Here is a 16,396-nt window from a genome sequence, read left to right on the forward strand (position 1 = left end):
AGTACCATTTTCTTTAATATTTTATAAGTGTTACTCAAAACTAGGCCATATTGACATTATTTGCTTATAGCTTCTTCTCCATCACTCTTTTTTCTATTATCATATTTGCTCATTAGTAAGTTGTCTTGGTGGTGGTTTGTGTGCTCTTAATTTTCCATGTTTTTAGTGTATGAGTTGCAAGTTTCAATACTTATGAAGCCATCAGTAACCTTATTCTACTTTCTATTTACTCTTTCCTCTTTCCTGTCATTTTTTGTTAGCTGTATTTTTTTACATTGTTAGAATTGTAACATTTTTGTATTAATTTTCACCATATCCTAATTTTAAATCTTAGTTCTACAGTTAAATATATTCAATACTCAGTCCATTCTTTATGTGAAAGCTTTTCCAATAATTTCTTATTTGTTCACAGCTCATTTTCTAGTAGAATGCTTAGGAAGGCTTATGGAATCGATATTCCTGAATTTTTTGCATAACCATAACTGGGCGAAGCATTTATTCTGGAAAGACAGTTATAAAATTCTTGGTTTACATTTTCTTTCCTTGAGTGCCTTAAAATGTTTCATCATTTTCTATCATTACATGTTGCTCTTGAGAAGTCTGATGTCAGTTTGATTTTATGATCCTTACACATGACTTGGGTTTTTTTACTTAATGCTCCAATAACTTTTTCTTTAAAGTAGTAATTTTACAAGAGAATATTTTGATGTTAACTATTATGGGATAATTTTTCTGGTTATACTGTGTAGATTTTTTGTTTCAAGATATGTCTTTTATTTTAGACATGTCTTTTTAAATTATTTTAAAAATAATTTTTTTCTGTTCCACTGCTTTTATCTTCTTTATGAGAACTCAAATTACATGTATGTTGGAAAAATTATTTTGCCTTTGTTTTCTTTTTTAAGATTTTTTTTTGTTTTCTCTACTTTTGTTGAATTTTCTTCATTTTTTATTGAATATTTTGCTTCCAGACTTTCTATGGGAATCTATTTTCTCTTGTGATAAATTATTAATTAATTAATTCTGAGTTTAACCTCTTGCTTGCTATTTATTTATGTGATTATTTATATCCAATATGCCACTTCTCCTACACATTCTGTTTGCTTGATTTCTTTTGGATCATTTTGAAGTATTAGACTTTTCAGCCTATATTTTTCTGGTTTGTTCTCATTGTCTGTTGGGATATTTTGTGGTTAAGTTTGATCTGTTTTTATAATTGATTTTGTGTGGAATTAGGGTATACATCCCCATGTTTAAGTGAGATGGTTTTTCCTCAGCTAAATGAGAAACTTTGTGAGGAGAGGGTGGAAATTGCCCAAAATAACCTTCACTGCTTCACAGCTTAAAGGCTCCCTCATCTATTGTTATCATGAGATACAAAATATGTGACTTTTCTAGGTAGTTGTAGTGTTTCTGTGTCAAAACCTAGTTCAGAAAAGTTTTCTGCTTTAAACTGTTTTACAAGAGCTTTAGAGGCTTTGTCTTTAAAAAAAAAAGGTTCTCTTACCTTTGAGTGTAGGATTTTTGCTGTTGCAGTATTTCCTGGGTTCTGCTTCCTCTGGACCCTCCCTCAAGGTAGTATTTAAACTTCTCTACGTAGTTCCTACTGTCCTGCCTGCCTCAATTTGTTTTTCTTTTTAATCCCAGTATTTTTCCTTGGGCAAAGCTCTGTTTTCCTAGGAGGTAATTAAAAAAAAATATATATATATAGTCTTAAAATCTCCACCCCATCTCTCTTTCACAGACATTAATATAACCACCTTAGCTTTTTCCTGGTTATTATTTGCATGACACATCTTATTCCATGCTCTTATTTCAAACTTTCTGTAACCTTTTTTATGTATCTTGTAAACAGAAGTTTTATTTTATTTTACTGCAATTAGACTTCTGTTTTGCAACTGACAAGTTCATTTTATTTGCATTATTTTATTACTGGTATTATCTGAAACTCAACCATCCTACTTAACATTTATATACACTTAGCTTCTACTGTGTGTAAGCTACTTTCCCCCTTTACTTCATTTTTAAGTCTAATTTGTCTATGTTTCCATCATAATTTCCCCTTTCATAGAGTTGAGCTTAAACACTTTATTCCACTCTTTTAGATTTTCCTCTTCAAATTATACATGCATATCTGTATCCAACAAAATCTAAATTTTACTAGTACTTCAAGCTTGAAACAAAAATTAAGTATGTGCGCGTGCACACACACACACATATGTGCACACATATCCAAGTACCTGAGAACCCTCACAATCTGGAGAATCTATACATGACTGATCCACATGCTAAAATTACCTATTTAATTTTACTGTTAAGCTAGATTTTATCTTCATACGTTTTTAGTACTAGGATATAGGGTTAGATTTACATTTGTTTCCATTTTCTTTGCTTATTATTTCTCCTTGCACTGTAGACCTTCTTAGGTTATAGTGTTATATAGCAATAGAGAACTTATACAACACCTTTGATCAGTTATGGAAAACTCCCAATCATTATTTATTTAAAAATTAGATCTTCAGTCTCTCTATTATCTTACTCAGGAATTCTAATTAACTATATTTTATATGATATCGACCTGTTCATTGTGCCTGTTTTGTATTTTATCTTTGTATCGTCAAACTCTTCTGTAATATCTACTGATGAATTATACATTTCTCTTCAGCTGTATCTCATCTTCTATATAGCTTATCATGAGTTTTTAATTTTAAAAGTACATTACTTATCATTCAAAATCTTATTTGTCGGGCCAGGGATTTAGCTCAGTGACACTGAGCCTGCCTTGCAAGTGCAAGGTCCTGAGATTAATCCCTGGTACACACACACAAAAAAATCCTATTCATCCATTTTAAATTTTCCTTGGTCATTTTTGGCTTTCTTTTGTTCTTTGCACATTTCTTACACTAATTTTTAACGTACAGTAAATTTAAATTGAAGCTAAAGATTTTATATTTGGTATATGATATTTCCAAATACATGTATGTGCTGGAATTACAGTCATATTTATATATGTATTACTTGTTGGTCATATACTGTGCCTGTAATTCCAGCACCAAAAGAGGCTGAGGTAGGAGAATTGCAATACTGAGCCCCTCGCCCCTCCCTGGGGCATCTTAGTCAGAGTCTGTCTCAAAACAACAACAACAACAACAGCAAAACCCAACCTGGAATATAGCTCAGTGGAAGATAGCCCCTTGGTTTAATTTTCAAGACCAAAAGAAGAAAAAAAGGCTTTGGTTAAGGTGAAAGTATCAGGTTCAGCTCCATCACCTTGCTAGTATCTATCAGCATTTGCTACAGCACATTTCTGTCTTTGTTTTCCACTCATATTTGCTTACCAGTTACTGGCACCATTTAATACTCCCCCTTCTTCTTTTTCTCCTCCTCCTCCTTCTTCTTTATTTTCTCTCTCTTTTCTTGAGGACATCTCCTGAGCCTTAACATGTTTTATAAAATATATTTCCTTAAATTCATTCTTTGGCTCATTTATTGGGTGGGGTAGGGGTTTCTTTAGAATACTTAGTTTTAGCCCATCATATTGCTGGAAGGTGATATCAGGGCCACTCACTTTGCACTGAAGAAAAGAATTTTTTCTGTATGTACTACTTGGACTACATAAAACTCAGAGGGCAAATATACGATCTTTTCTAATTATTACAAAGACTCTAATGTTAGGTTTTCAAGAAAAAAAGTGAAAAGTATACTTTCCTCACCCCTCACAAAGGTACAAAAAACAAGAGAAAAATGTAACAGACTTATTTAATCAAAGTTTTATGTGACACAGGATACTTTAGAAATGGAGGCCCAAAGACCCGGACAACCTGTCTATTTTTTGGCTTGGATTCAATGAAGAAAAGATGGCCATGTAGAAATGTAATTGGGTTAAAAGGATCTCACCTAACAGTAGTAGTCTAGGAGGGGAGACCCAGCCAGATCTGTCTAGATTCTTCTTGGCCTCTGTGCAGTATTCTTTCCTGCTTGGTGTTGGACATGGCTCTTTAGAGAATGATCTTATGATCAGGTAAGCTAGGTCAAAGAATTTCTTTCTAGTCAGCTTTTATACAAAAAGAGAATTTAAGAGCAATATTTTTTAGGATTTCAAGACTGGCATTTGGGAACTGGAGGTCTCGTTTGTAAGAATCATGTTGAGAAGAAAGGGATTCTAGTTTTTCTGACCTACCTTGGGGAAGAAAGGGGAGCAGGAGAAAAAAAAGAGCAGGAGAAGGTCAGAAGTGATTTTACTTCTGATGCCCTTTATAGAGCCCTCCTTTCAAAGCACTCAGTATGTCCAAGCATTATACTTTCAGGCATCATTTTCTAAACCCGAACCAACCCCAACCCATCATATTTTTTTGTTTGTTCCTCTCTTCTAGCATTCATTCAGGAAAAAAATTAAATTATAATTTCAGAGCACTTTATTTATTAGGCAAACATTTACTTTTGCTGTGAGATCTAGGCATGCTTCTAGAAAAGCATCGAGATGAGGTACAAGTCTTAATACATGATCTCCCCAACAGCAGGTCAATGTGCTGGAGTAAAAATATGAGAACCCATGGAGCATGGGAGAAGACAAATCCAGAAGGAAGTAGGAAAACAAAACAAAACAAAACAAACAAAAAAACCTTTCCTTAATGCATGAAGACCAAAAATGTCCAATTAAGAATATCCATTCGTGAACCTTCTCTCAGCCCACCTAGTCAATCTCTCAGTTTTTTTTTTTTTTTTTTTTTGGTACCAGGTATTGAACTCAGGACCTTGTGCTTGTGAGGCAGGTGGCAAGTCTCCCAGTTTTTGACAAATTCTCTGAGTGAGGAGTTGTTCACAGTGAAGTTTTATAACCACTGGCTTCAAAGTTACTACTGACTTTTTTTTTTCTTTTTTTGGTACCAGGGATCAAACTGGGGTCCTTGAGCTTGCACAACAGGTGGCGAAACCACTGAGCTAAATCCCCGGCCCACTACTGACATCTTAATGAGGAGAAACTAGATATGGTATCGGCCTCGCACCAGATGTGCTTTGATTGTTCTAAACATGTGGATGTTAGTACAGGTAGATGTTATATAATTTTCATGTTAGACTGTAGGTCCAGTCATTCTTAAAAACATTGCTAGATACATTGCTAGGTTTTATAAGTTCCATAGAATCTTTGTATAATTGTCATTTAAATTACAATGTAATATTTTAATGAGGGGATAAATAATATTTTCCTTAACCATTCTTTCATTGTACATTTATTTCCAACTTTTGACTATAATATATATTTATATATATAATATTGTAATAAGTTTCCATAGACCTTTTCTTCAGTTTTAATAATGTTTTTGCACTTACTTTAATTTGGAATTACTGGGAAGAAAGGGATGAACAAAGGTTAGAGACTTTTGATGAATATTGCCAAACTGTTTTCCAAAATGGTATGCCAATTCTAACTGTTGTCAGCAATGTAAAAATGTATTTTAGGACACTTCAGCCAGCACTGGGAATTATCATTTATCTATTAGGCAATTAGTGTTCTTATTGATTTTTAATTTTCTGGTATTGGATTTCATCCAGTCTACTTAATTAGTGCCCAGAAAGGGGTGGGATAAGTGACAAGTGAACAAATGTAGAGTAGAGGACTTTTCAATTGTTTGGACGTCTATCATAGAATCTAAGTGGCATTTGTTTACTTCTGGCCTAGCAAAGTGTGGATAACTTAGCTTCTTCCTATCTATATTACTCCATTCAGGAAGTGAAAGAGTAGGGCTAACTTCCCTCAAAAGTCCCATTTGGCTTCAATGTTCTTATCCATCCCTTAGTGTGAACCTCACATTCTAAATCTGTTCAGATTTCTCTAGCTGTCTTGCCAATAGCTGCAGAAAGTTGCCTATTATGCATTTTAATTTCTTTTCTTTGGTATCCTCAGTAGAATGTATTTTAGATCTTGTTCTTCTTATGCTTTCCCTCTCCCTTTCAAAAATTCTGATTTAAAAATGCAAATATGGTATATGAATATTTAAAATATAATTTGCATTTAACAAATTACACATGATCGCATAATTCCCAATGCGACTTGGCATCAGCGAAGAAGTGAGAATATGTATTTTACATTAAATGCATAGCATTTAAATACTTTAATACAAACAAACTGCATTTTAGTAACATAAATCTCTCCAAAAAGACCTTGCAAGGCACATAAAATATTTAAAACTCATTCTTACTGCAAAGTTCTTGAACTCCTTGAACATTTCCACTTTTATGTAATATTTGTAAATTTGGAGAATCTTGGTATTTTTCTATGCATTTGTTGTGAATTTTGACTGTCTACTTCTGATTTTTTCCTCCACAAGAGAGGGGTAAATTTACAGGCAAAGAATCCCTTATGGTGGAGTGTGAATCTAAAGTGTAAATAAGCAGTGAGGAGAGCTAAGTCTTAAGTAACTGGAAGGGAATTGTCTAATACCTGATGACCAGTCTAAGAGTGATATAAACATAGATTTATTTATTTATGCATAAATAAATATGTATGCATGCAGTGATGGGGATCAAACCCAAGGCCTCTTAGTCATGCACTGTACCACAGGGTGGCCTCTCCAGCTGGGAATATAGATTCTTAGTGTTGGTCATGACACTGTACATCATCAGTCAAATCACATATCTAATTCAGAATCCAGCTACATATCTTCAGGTAGTTGGTTAGCAAATCACTTATTGAATATTTTCACTGTTTGGGAGCTCAGCACCTCAAAAGGCAGCCCAGGCAGTATTCATTTTGGGAAAGTTATCTTGACTTCAATTCTTAGTTTATTCTCTTGAAATGATTACATAGAATTAAGTCATTCCTAATGTGATTTTACATAAAATAATCTTCTACAGGTGAGTTTGTTTTTCTTAATAATTATTAACAGTAAGTTTCATAAAAATAATTTTCTAAGTGTATATTTTTGGAATTAAATTGAAAAACAAGTCAGGAAATATTAGTAGTAATGACAACAAAAAACCACCTAATATATGGTTTTTCTTCTGTGCAAGGTACTTTTCTAAATGGATTCCATATTTAAACATTTAATTCTCATGACTTTATATAAGGTACATATTATTATTGTATTTTAGGGATGAGGAAACTGAGGCACAAGGAAATTCTATTATTGGTCACAGTTTTCCAGAGAAATAGAATATAGGAAGGGACATATTTTAAGGTTTCATGGCAGGTCACTTAGAAAATAAGTTGAGAACTTAGAGTGTCTGTGGTGCTCACTACTTGATAAAATTTAAAAAGCATAGCAAAGGATCACCAAAGTCATGTCAAGATGGCCACTCTACAGTTTGCTATTCCTAGTTAGGTACAATGATTCTTAGGAATCTGAAAGAACAGTGTTTGTTTGCCTAGGCAGGTGATCCACTGATTTGTTGTGAAATGGTTGAGCTACTGTTTGAGCTGTAGGTCTGTTTGTGGCATAGGTTCAGCCCTAGCAAATATATTATTTTTGACACAACCTTCCCTCTCTGATTTATTGATCTTTAAGCCCCTTTTTTAGGAAAGAGATGACCTTATAATCTTGGATTCTCAGCCTTAGAATTTTGTTTTTATAAAGAAAATGTTTGTGATTCTTTATTCTGCAAGATATCTATGGATTTCATGGTCCTATATGCTTTAGCAATATCAGATTATCACTAATGAAGGAGGAGAAGACAAATGCTTATTGGAGACTTACTTTTTTTTTTGTAGTTATGCATGGAATTAAATGCTTTCAGGATTAGAAATTAAATTCTTGTTACTGTTCTCCTGGACAATTCCAGTACATTTTTTTCCTTTCCTATCCTTTTTTCCAGTCCTGCTTTACCTGTCTTCTCATTCCTTCTCCCTTCTTCTTTAATCTTCCAAGATACTGGGGTAGGAGATTAGGTTAGAAGAGGGCTAAAATCCTTTTTCGAATTTTTGTTTTGGTTTGTGTTTTTGGTAGTGCAGGAAGAGATAATGATATTGGTGTTTCTTCAAGAAAAACAGTGTTAGAAATAGGTACTGGAGAAGTCCCTCCTAACTGTTCTAATACAAACCGTCCAGGAAGTCTGGAATCTGAAGCTAGCTGCTGCCGGTCAGCCCAGGTTGTTCATTATGTTCTTGTTTGTCTTGTTTAGATTATATATCCCTTGGGCAAGAGGCCAGGTGGTTTTATTACAGTACCCATTGTTCTGTCAACACCATCTAAATTAAACCAAACACTCTTCTTGAAAGGCACTTTTTGATCATGCCTCTCTGGGCCCCGGCTGCTCAGAACTGAGAGGTTTGAGTTAGCTATGACACCATTAAAATGGACCAAATCCCAAATAACTGGTATGTTCTTGAGAAAATTCATTTTCTCATCCTGATGTGGGCTCTAGTAGACACATTGAAGCTATAAAACACAGCTTAGAAATGACTAATTTTAGAACCTATTTACACAGCTGCTCCCCTGAAAAGCTGACTTTCATTGTAATTCTTGCTCTGGGAGGACTTGCCATTTATTTAATTAAAAATGATCAGCAAGGCAGGTTTTTGATACAACGAGGCCCACAGTAAAACTGCAAGGCGGGTGTAGTCGCAGTAACTTGTTGACATTCTCCTTTATTAGATGTCAGTTTGTAATTAAAAATTTGAGTGGCAGAAGTCTGAATACCCAGAAAAATGGTTCTAAATATCTTAATTATTTCCAGTCATCTTCCTGGCAAATATATGATAATGTGAGATTCAACAAGGAGACATTCTGCATTTCCAAAACATTCCCTTTGAAAAAAATGCAGAAATAAGAAATGCTCTAGGGTTTAGGACCTAGGAGAGGAAATTCATACCTGGAATGTCATTAAAATCATCCCTGCTAGGTGAAGGAGTTTCATATTTGAAGCAATAGATATTAGAAGCAACACAAAGGGAGTCAGATTTCCTAGGGGGGCCATCAATCTTGATTATGAAGTTAATTAGAAAAATAAAAGTGCTCTCCCCTTCCAGTTATGTGTGTTATTACCTATGATATCATATTTATTTTATGGGAATGCCTTTTAGAAATTTCTAGATTTTGCTGAAAAAATATTTTGATGTGCATTTCCATTTATGTAAACTAATGTGATGATTTAATGAACTTTGGGGATCATTAAATGCCCTTTTTTTGACACCAGGTGCCCAGAACTGAATTAATCACAATCAATGAATGTTTTTCTCATAAAAGCTACTTATATGTCTAAAACTTCACACTTCAAAAGTGAGCCAGTTATTTCTGGTGAACTAACCAAATGAATTGTTAATCTTATTTGCAAATTATATTATAAAATATTCACATGAACTTTATATTAATAGACTTGAAGCTACTTGCCATTTACTTTGAAATTGCTATCTTCGCTATTACTACATCTTAAAGATCAAGTCACATTTTATGAGTGTCAACAAAATGTCCTTGAATCTATGTCAAGACTATTTTAATGGATCAAGGTTGAGATTGTAGGACTTTATTACTTCTTTGCTAATTGTTATTGTTTAATATAGAGACTAACTCACAAAGGTGAAACAATATAAAGAGATTATATGTTCCAAGTGACTCTACACCTACTTGATGGTTTGAAGTCTTTGCATTTTGTTTACTAGAAGTCAATGGTAGCAAGCAAAGGAAATTAGCCATTTTTGCTGCCATCTCACTAGTGACTGCCTGGAAAATAGTTCAGAAAATACTAAGCCATACTAATTTCCAACAACCACAAATTGGCACTATCTGGAAATTCAAACATGAGAAGTAAATTATGGTTTTTAAATGAAATGCATGCAGTACTTGGAGATGACTTTTTTAGTGTTCAAGTTCCCCACTAATTAGCTCCTAGGAGGTGCATGAGAATTTTTTGTTTTGCTTTTTCTAGGTTCAGCTTTAAACAAAGTGAGCCAGCCAAGTTAGCCATCCATCAACATTCAGATAAAATATTGTTTAAACCCTGCAGCCCCCACCACCACCACCAAAAAAAAAAAAAGGGAATATGTCTCATAGGAGATAAACTGACTTTGGTTAACAAAATAGACTTTAAAAATACTATGCTTATTGTGTCATCTCCTCCTTGTAGAATAATGAAATACAGATAGATAGATAGATAGATAGATAGATAGATAGATAGATAGAGACATAGATGTAAGTTTTAAAATCTAGTATGAACTTGCAAAATGCTTCAACCCAAGCATAAGTCCAAGTGGCATTGTCTTTTGGGAATCAGACTAGGCAACACAAGGAGGACTGAAGAGACCAACATGTACATTGAGAGCCTCTTAACCCACTGTTAAGTCCTTATCCAAATTTTGCACCATGCTAACCAGTTTGGCTAAGTTGCTCTCAGGTCAATTAGCAATGCTGGAAAAAATAAGGGGTTACTGAAGAAATTACTTATCTTTTCAGTGTGCCATATGAAAGACTAGATTTAGCTTTAAAACTCTTGGTACAGAGTGATAATGCTCCATGCAACCCCCTACTCTTTATTCTTTATCTTTTTCTTCTTGATTCACAGTATGTGCTTTTAACTTAAATATCTTTCAGTTCCATGAAAATAGTGTCCAAGCCCTATTGGGATGAATTAAGCTTTTGATTTTTAATAAGTACATGATATAGAGCATCCACATAAAGGAGTTGGACTGTGTATTGATGAGAATCATTGTAGTACCACTGGTCTGTTAATTCATTCAGTACAAATTTAGGAGATACTACTGTGTACCATGGGTCATTCAAGGTTTCAGAAATAAGAGTGAATAATGCAATTCCTCCATTTTAAGGGTACAATGAGGCAGTGAAAGACCTTCAAATAGACAAAGATGTTGCAAAATGGTGCTATAATGATAGACAATGCAGAACACTTACTATGCTGAAGGAATTTTACTGTAGGCACTTACATGCATTATTGTTAAATATAATCCTCAGAGAAACCCAGGAAGGTGACTACCATTATTTACTCCATTTTATAGTCAAAAGCTTAAGTATAAAAGTGGCTAAGCAACATGTCCAGTATCACACAGCTAGCAAGTAGTTAACCCAGGTGGCCTGGTTCATGAATTACCTAATTTCTGCTCAGGAGGACAATGCCTTGTTCTGAACCTCATGACTTACTGTGCCTCATGTCTTCACTTACTCTCCCCTGAAGCATGCAGTAAATCCTCCTTCAAGGCCCATAGGGGATTATTTCTGTACTTCACAACTGTTCCTGCCTTGATGGTTTTCACCAGAAAGGTTTTACCTTTCTTCTGATTTTGTGCTGCAGGAACTGGTTTGATGGATTAAAACCTTATAGAAGCAAAATAAGTATAATACATCCACCTCATTGTACTTTTCTTACTGGGGAAGAAAGGAAATATCACTCTCATTTTAAGGTTTGGGTTTTCAAGTAGCATTGTAATGCATGGTCTTGGAGGAACTCGAGATTTGAGACAATGACTACAGTCATGGACCTTTCTAACATTCCAATAGTTATAAGCTATTTCTAATGTAAATTAGAAGGTATATTGGTCTCAGCAGCATGCTAGATTTGTTATTATCTTTCATTATGGAAAAAGTGTTTTCCATTGGATAATTTTCTCTAGAAAATTGCTTATTTTATGAAATTGAAATCTCTGTGTTGATAACGTGTATATCTACTTTTTAAAGGTTAACTACAAAAAGTTGACTACACATAGGGAGCCCTATAATACTGTAGTGTATCAAGGTGCAAATTAATTCCAAGAAGGAATCTTAGTCTGCAAACACAGCTCAGCACCATGGGTTATGTGGGATAATTGAGGGAATTCTTCATCATTCCCTGAAGACATTATCTGAAATCCCCTAGAAAAATACACCCTAACTTCCACGACAAGTGCTCAAGATTGGGTTTTGGTTCCTTCACTTCCAAAACAACAATTCAAAAGAAAAGTCATGAATATACAACAAATTCTATTTTGTACACACACACACACACACACATGTGTGTGTGTGTGTATAAAATAGAATGTAATTATTTTCAGATCGCTTAATAAAAAAACCAAAATATAATGACACATTAACAACCCCCTACTATATTTCCCATCCTACTTTTCCCCCAATTTTTCCTTATTTTTCAGGGAAGTACTTTTCAGATAAGCATTTGTGCATGCTTCCTCTTTTATCATTATACCTTAACTTTTATCATGTTTTAATAATAATGAAAATGATATTTTCTTTTTGATCACTAAATACTGATGACAGTCTGTTGGTCTTTGATGAATAAAGTGAAAGAATTAGGTTTATAAAAGCTAAATAACTGAAATATGCAAAATTATAATTAATGGTGTAATTGTTTCAAGACATTTTGAAACTAATAATTATTATTATCAATAGAAAGCATAAATGATATAGTGGGAAAAGCATGGACTTTGGAGTTTAGTAGACTGGAGTATAGTTCTTAAATTTACCACTTTGTACTTGCATGATCTCAGGCAATTTATTAACTTCTCTGAGCATAATTTTCTCTAATCGCTATAATGGGGATGACACTTACCTCGGGAAATTTTGTTTTTTCTTTTTTGATAGTTGTGTGCATATAAAATTTCTAACACAGTTAGTTCTAGAATACAATAAGTGATAATGCTGGAGATCAAACCCAGGGCCTCACACATGCTAGGCAAGCTCTGTACCACTAGGCTACATCCCTGACTCCAATAATATCTCTTCTAAAATCTGAATTAAGTTCAGCCAGTTGGCACAAGCCTGTAATCTCAGCTATTGGGAAGGCTGACACAGGCAAATTGCAAGTTTGGAGACAGTTTAGGCAACTCAAATTGAAAAAAAAAAAAAAGGAATGGGAATGTAGCTTGGAGTTAGAGTGGCCTTGGGTTTGAGCTCCAGTGATCAAACAAACAAAATGTGAACTAAATGGAATAGTGTGTTAAAAATTTGCCCTGATAGTAGAAACAAAATTTCTGATTATTGGTTTATAAAATGTTTGAATGGAAAAACACTCTAGAAATAATTTAACTCATTATTTCTCAGGCTTGAAGTCGAGAGTTGACATTTAAAATGTTTTCTTACATTTGTGTACTTAGCACCTGTTTTTATTTAGTTACTATTTTTCTTAAAATCAACATTCTCTTATCATTTAAAGAAACAACATTTTACCACAAATGTAACAGAATTAGTCTTTTATGCTATCAATATAAAATCAAATATAATAAAGATAAAATAATATTTAAATTGTAGGTTTTATTTTGAAAGTCCATGAACTTAAAGCTTGTATCTCTCTTTGTTAGAAAAGGAGTTTTTGTTTTGTTTTGATTTTTGTTCTTTTTGTTGTTGTTATTTATTTGTTTCTTTAGGGGGAGAGTATTAGGAAGCTGCGAAAGCTATACCAGCACCAAGCTGAAACTTTCTCATTGATCTTCATAGAAAAGTTAAAAAGACCATTGAAAATGAAGTACCTTTCTTACTTTGAGGTTCAATATTATTCAGTACTTTAAAAAATTTTTTAAATTAATTTTATTGGTACATTTTAGGTATACAATATAATGACATTGATCATTGGAGATTTGTATCTTCATATAATATATCATCTTGATTCTTATTTTTCCCCATTCCCCTTTCCTCCCTTCAACCCCTCCATCCCTCTCTATTTACAAAGACTTTGTTTCCATTTTTTCATTTTCTCATGCTTATCCTATTTCCTTCTTTCTGTTCCACTACCCCTCCCACTTCCCCTACCCCTTTGCACCTTTTCTTCCTATTTGACGTTATCTATTATGAGTCTCCTGATCCCCAGTCTCTTCCATGCCCTGCCTATAATTGAGAACAGAAGCAGGATGCTTTTAGGAGGGAAACTGTCAGTTTAGCACGTGGCCTATCTGAGCTCTCTTGTGATCAGTTGTGGTCATGCCTTTAGTGATGGAATGATCATTGCTTTCCTGCCTTCTTTTACTGAATTTATTATTCCTTTTGCTTGTTCATATGCCTTACTTGGAGTTAAACATACTATATGTAGAATTTGACTTTTAGAAGTTCTTGAAATTAAGAGACTGAAACTCAACTTCAGCAAATTAGTGATATGTACAATTCCCCTCCTCCTCAGCTGCCTCCTCTACACTACATGTGATGAAGTGATGAACAGCTGGAAGTTTGTTATTACCCTGGGAACAGTTTATTTTGACCTTGTTACAGTCTACCTGCTTGCTATTCCTAGTACAGTACCTCTCATCATCAGAGATCTTGAAGCAAATATTATATTATGCTCTTTAAAATGAAAGCTAAAGTAGAGCTCAGGATGACACCAAAGCAATGCTCTAGGGAAGGGGGAGGATCCTAAGCACATTACCATTTTCTCAGACAAGTCTTCATCACATTTTTTTCTTAAGGTATTTTACGCATTACCTCACTGTGAAAGAGAAAGAGCCACATAACAGCCCAAAGAGAGCAGATAAAATCACATAGATGTTTTTGAGTTTTAGGATTTTTCCCCCACTAAAAATAAATAGTATCTTATTTGGGTCTTCCTGTTATTTTTGCTTATTCTTGCATTTAGTTCACTCATTTTTTTTTGATGCTGAAAACTAATTTTTTAAGTGAACCATTTTATTTTCTTACCTTTAAAAAGTAAATTTAAGATAAATGTCAAAGAAATAGTTGTCTGAACTATTTTTAAAGTCTTGCCCTTTGTCTGAGTATTCCATTCCTGCTATAAAGAATTACCACGAACTTAGTATCTTAGAACTATACATATTTATTATCCTACACTTCTAGAGTTCAGAAGTCTGACAGGTCTCACTGGATAAAATGAAGGGCTCAGCAGGACTGCATTTCCTTCTGGAAACTCCAGGGGAGAGTGCGTTGCATCAACCTTTTCCAACTTCTAGATGCTATGGAGTATTCCTTGGCTCCTAGCTCTCTGCTCCATCTTCAAAGCCATCAACAAGTGGTGAAGCATTTCTCACATTGCATCAGTTTGGCACTAATTCTTCTTCCTCTCTCTCCACTTTTAAGGACCCTCATGCTTCTACTAGGCCCATTGGGATCATCCAGGAAAATCTCTTGTTTTTCTAATCTCTGTTTAGAAAACTTAATTCTATCAGCAACCTTAATTTTCTTTTGTCATTTAAAGTAGCATTTATAGTTTTAAGGGATTAAAATGTGAACATTTTGGGGGGTCATTATTCTGCCTCCTATGGTATTTTCTTCAAATATATTTCTATATTTTTACAAATAGAAATATATATCTTGAGCAAATATGACTTGGTTTAAGGTGTTATAGATCAATTAATTAATTTTAAAATCAAATATGCCTCATTATCCAGATTAACACTTTCTGGATATGGTATATTTGCATTTAAAAATATGATTCACTGTTAAGTGTTTAAGTTTTCACAGTTAGGATGGTAGCATTAGTATTCTCCAACTGAACATTTACTTTTACCCCATTATATGCTTTGAGCATTTACTTGGATGTGAAGATTGCAGAGATATTGGCCAACACTAGTAAGTGAAATCTATGAAGTTTGATTATGATATATTTTTCAATCCACTAATCTTTCCCTCGCTCTCTCCAGGCCCCTCTCTCCATGTTATCCCTGAATTTCCTTCTACTCAAAGCTTTTCATCATACAATTACTAACATGAATCATACTAAGCACTTCAATAGAGGCCTCAGATCTTCCACTATAGAGATGAAACTATAGTCTGTTTTGGTCTAGACCAATTCTAATTTGTTCTCGCCTAAACCAAAAAGATTCATAGATTCTGAATTAATCCCAAATAGAGGCTTGAGATTGAAAGATAAATGGAATTATGGACATAGATCAGTGGTGTCGAACCTGTGGTACACGTGCTGCAGTGGGCTCTTTGTATCATTGAAAGCTCTAAATCAGTGACATAGGTCATTCATTTTTTCATCAAGTTTTACCATTAAGGGATTCACAAGGAGAAGATAATTCATCTGGAAGGTGATAGGTTCAAGTAATACCCACACAGACCTGGGCAACCATGGTCCCCCTGCCTTTCCCTGAGCTTTGTTTGTGTCTCTCTCTGTTCATGTCTTTCCTCATACAGTAAAGGATTTATGGAACCAAGGAGACATGCCCACTTACAACCTCTGGCCTTCTTTTCTTAGACTCATGACCCAGACTTCAGAAGTTCCCACATAAGCGACACCATTATTCCTTTCAAAGTCTGTGAAGAATCCTCTTACCAGTTCACAATCTTGAGGGCAAGACTTTTTAAACTAGTGTGCACATACCCAAGCTCAAGGGGGTATGCAGTGGGGATATTTGTGATCATGGGGTGTGGTCTGGACAGAGTCAGAATTTGTTTTCAAGGCTGTAGACATGAATACCTGGGAGGCTCCAGATATTGCTGGATGATGTAAGGAGAAGGGGGCGAGGCTAAGGGTGGGATGTTCTAATGGCATGATCACTCAAGAGCTAATATTG

This window comes from Heterocephalus glaber, unplaced genomic scaffold (genome assembly GCF_053883595.1).
Source record: "Heterocephalus glaber isolate CG9 unplaced genomic scaffold, H.glaber_assembly_v1.0 deba00001504, whole genome shotgun sequence".
Classification (NCBI taxonomy): domain Eukaryota; kingdom Metazoa; phylum Chordata; class Mammalia; order Rodentia; family Bathyergidae; genus Heterocephalus; species Heterocephalus glaber.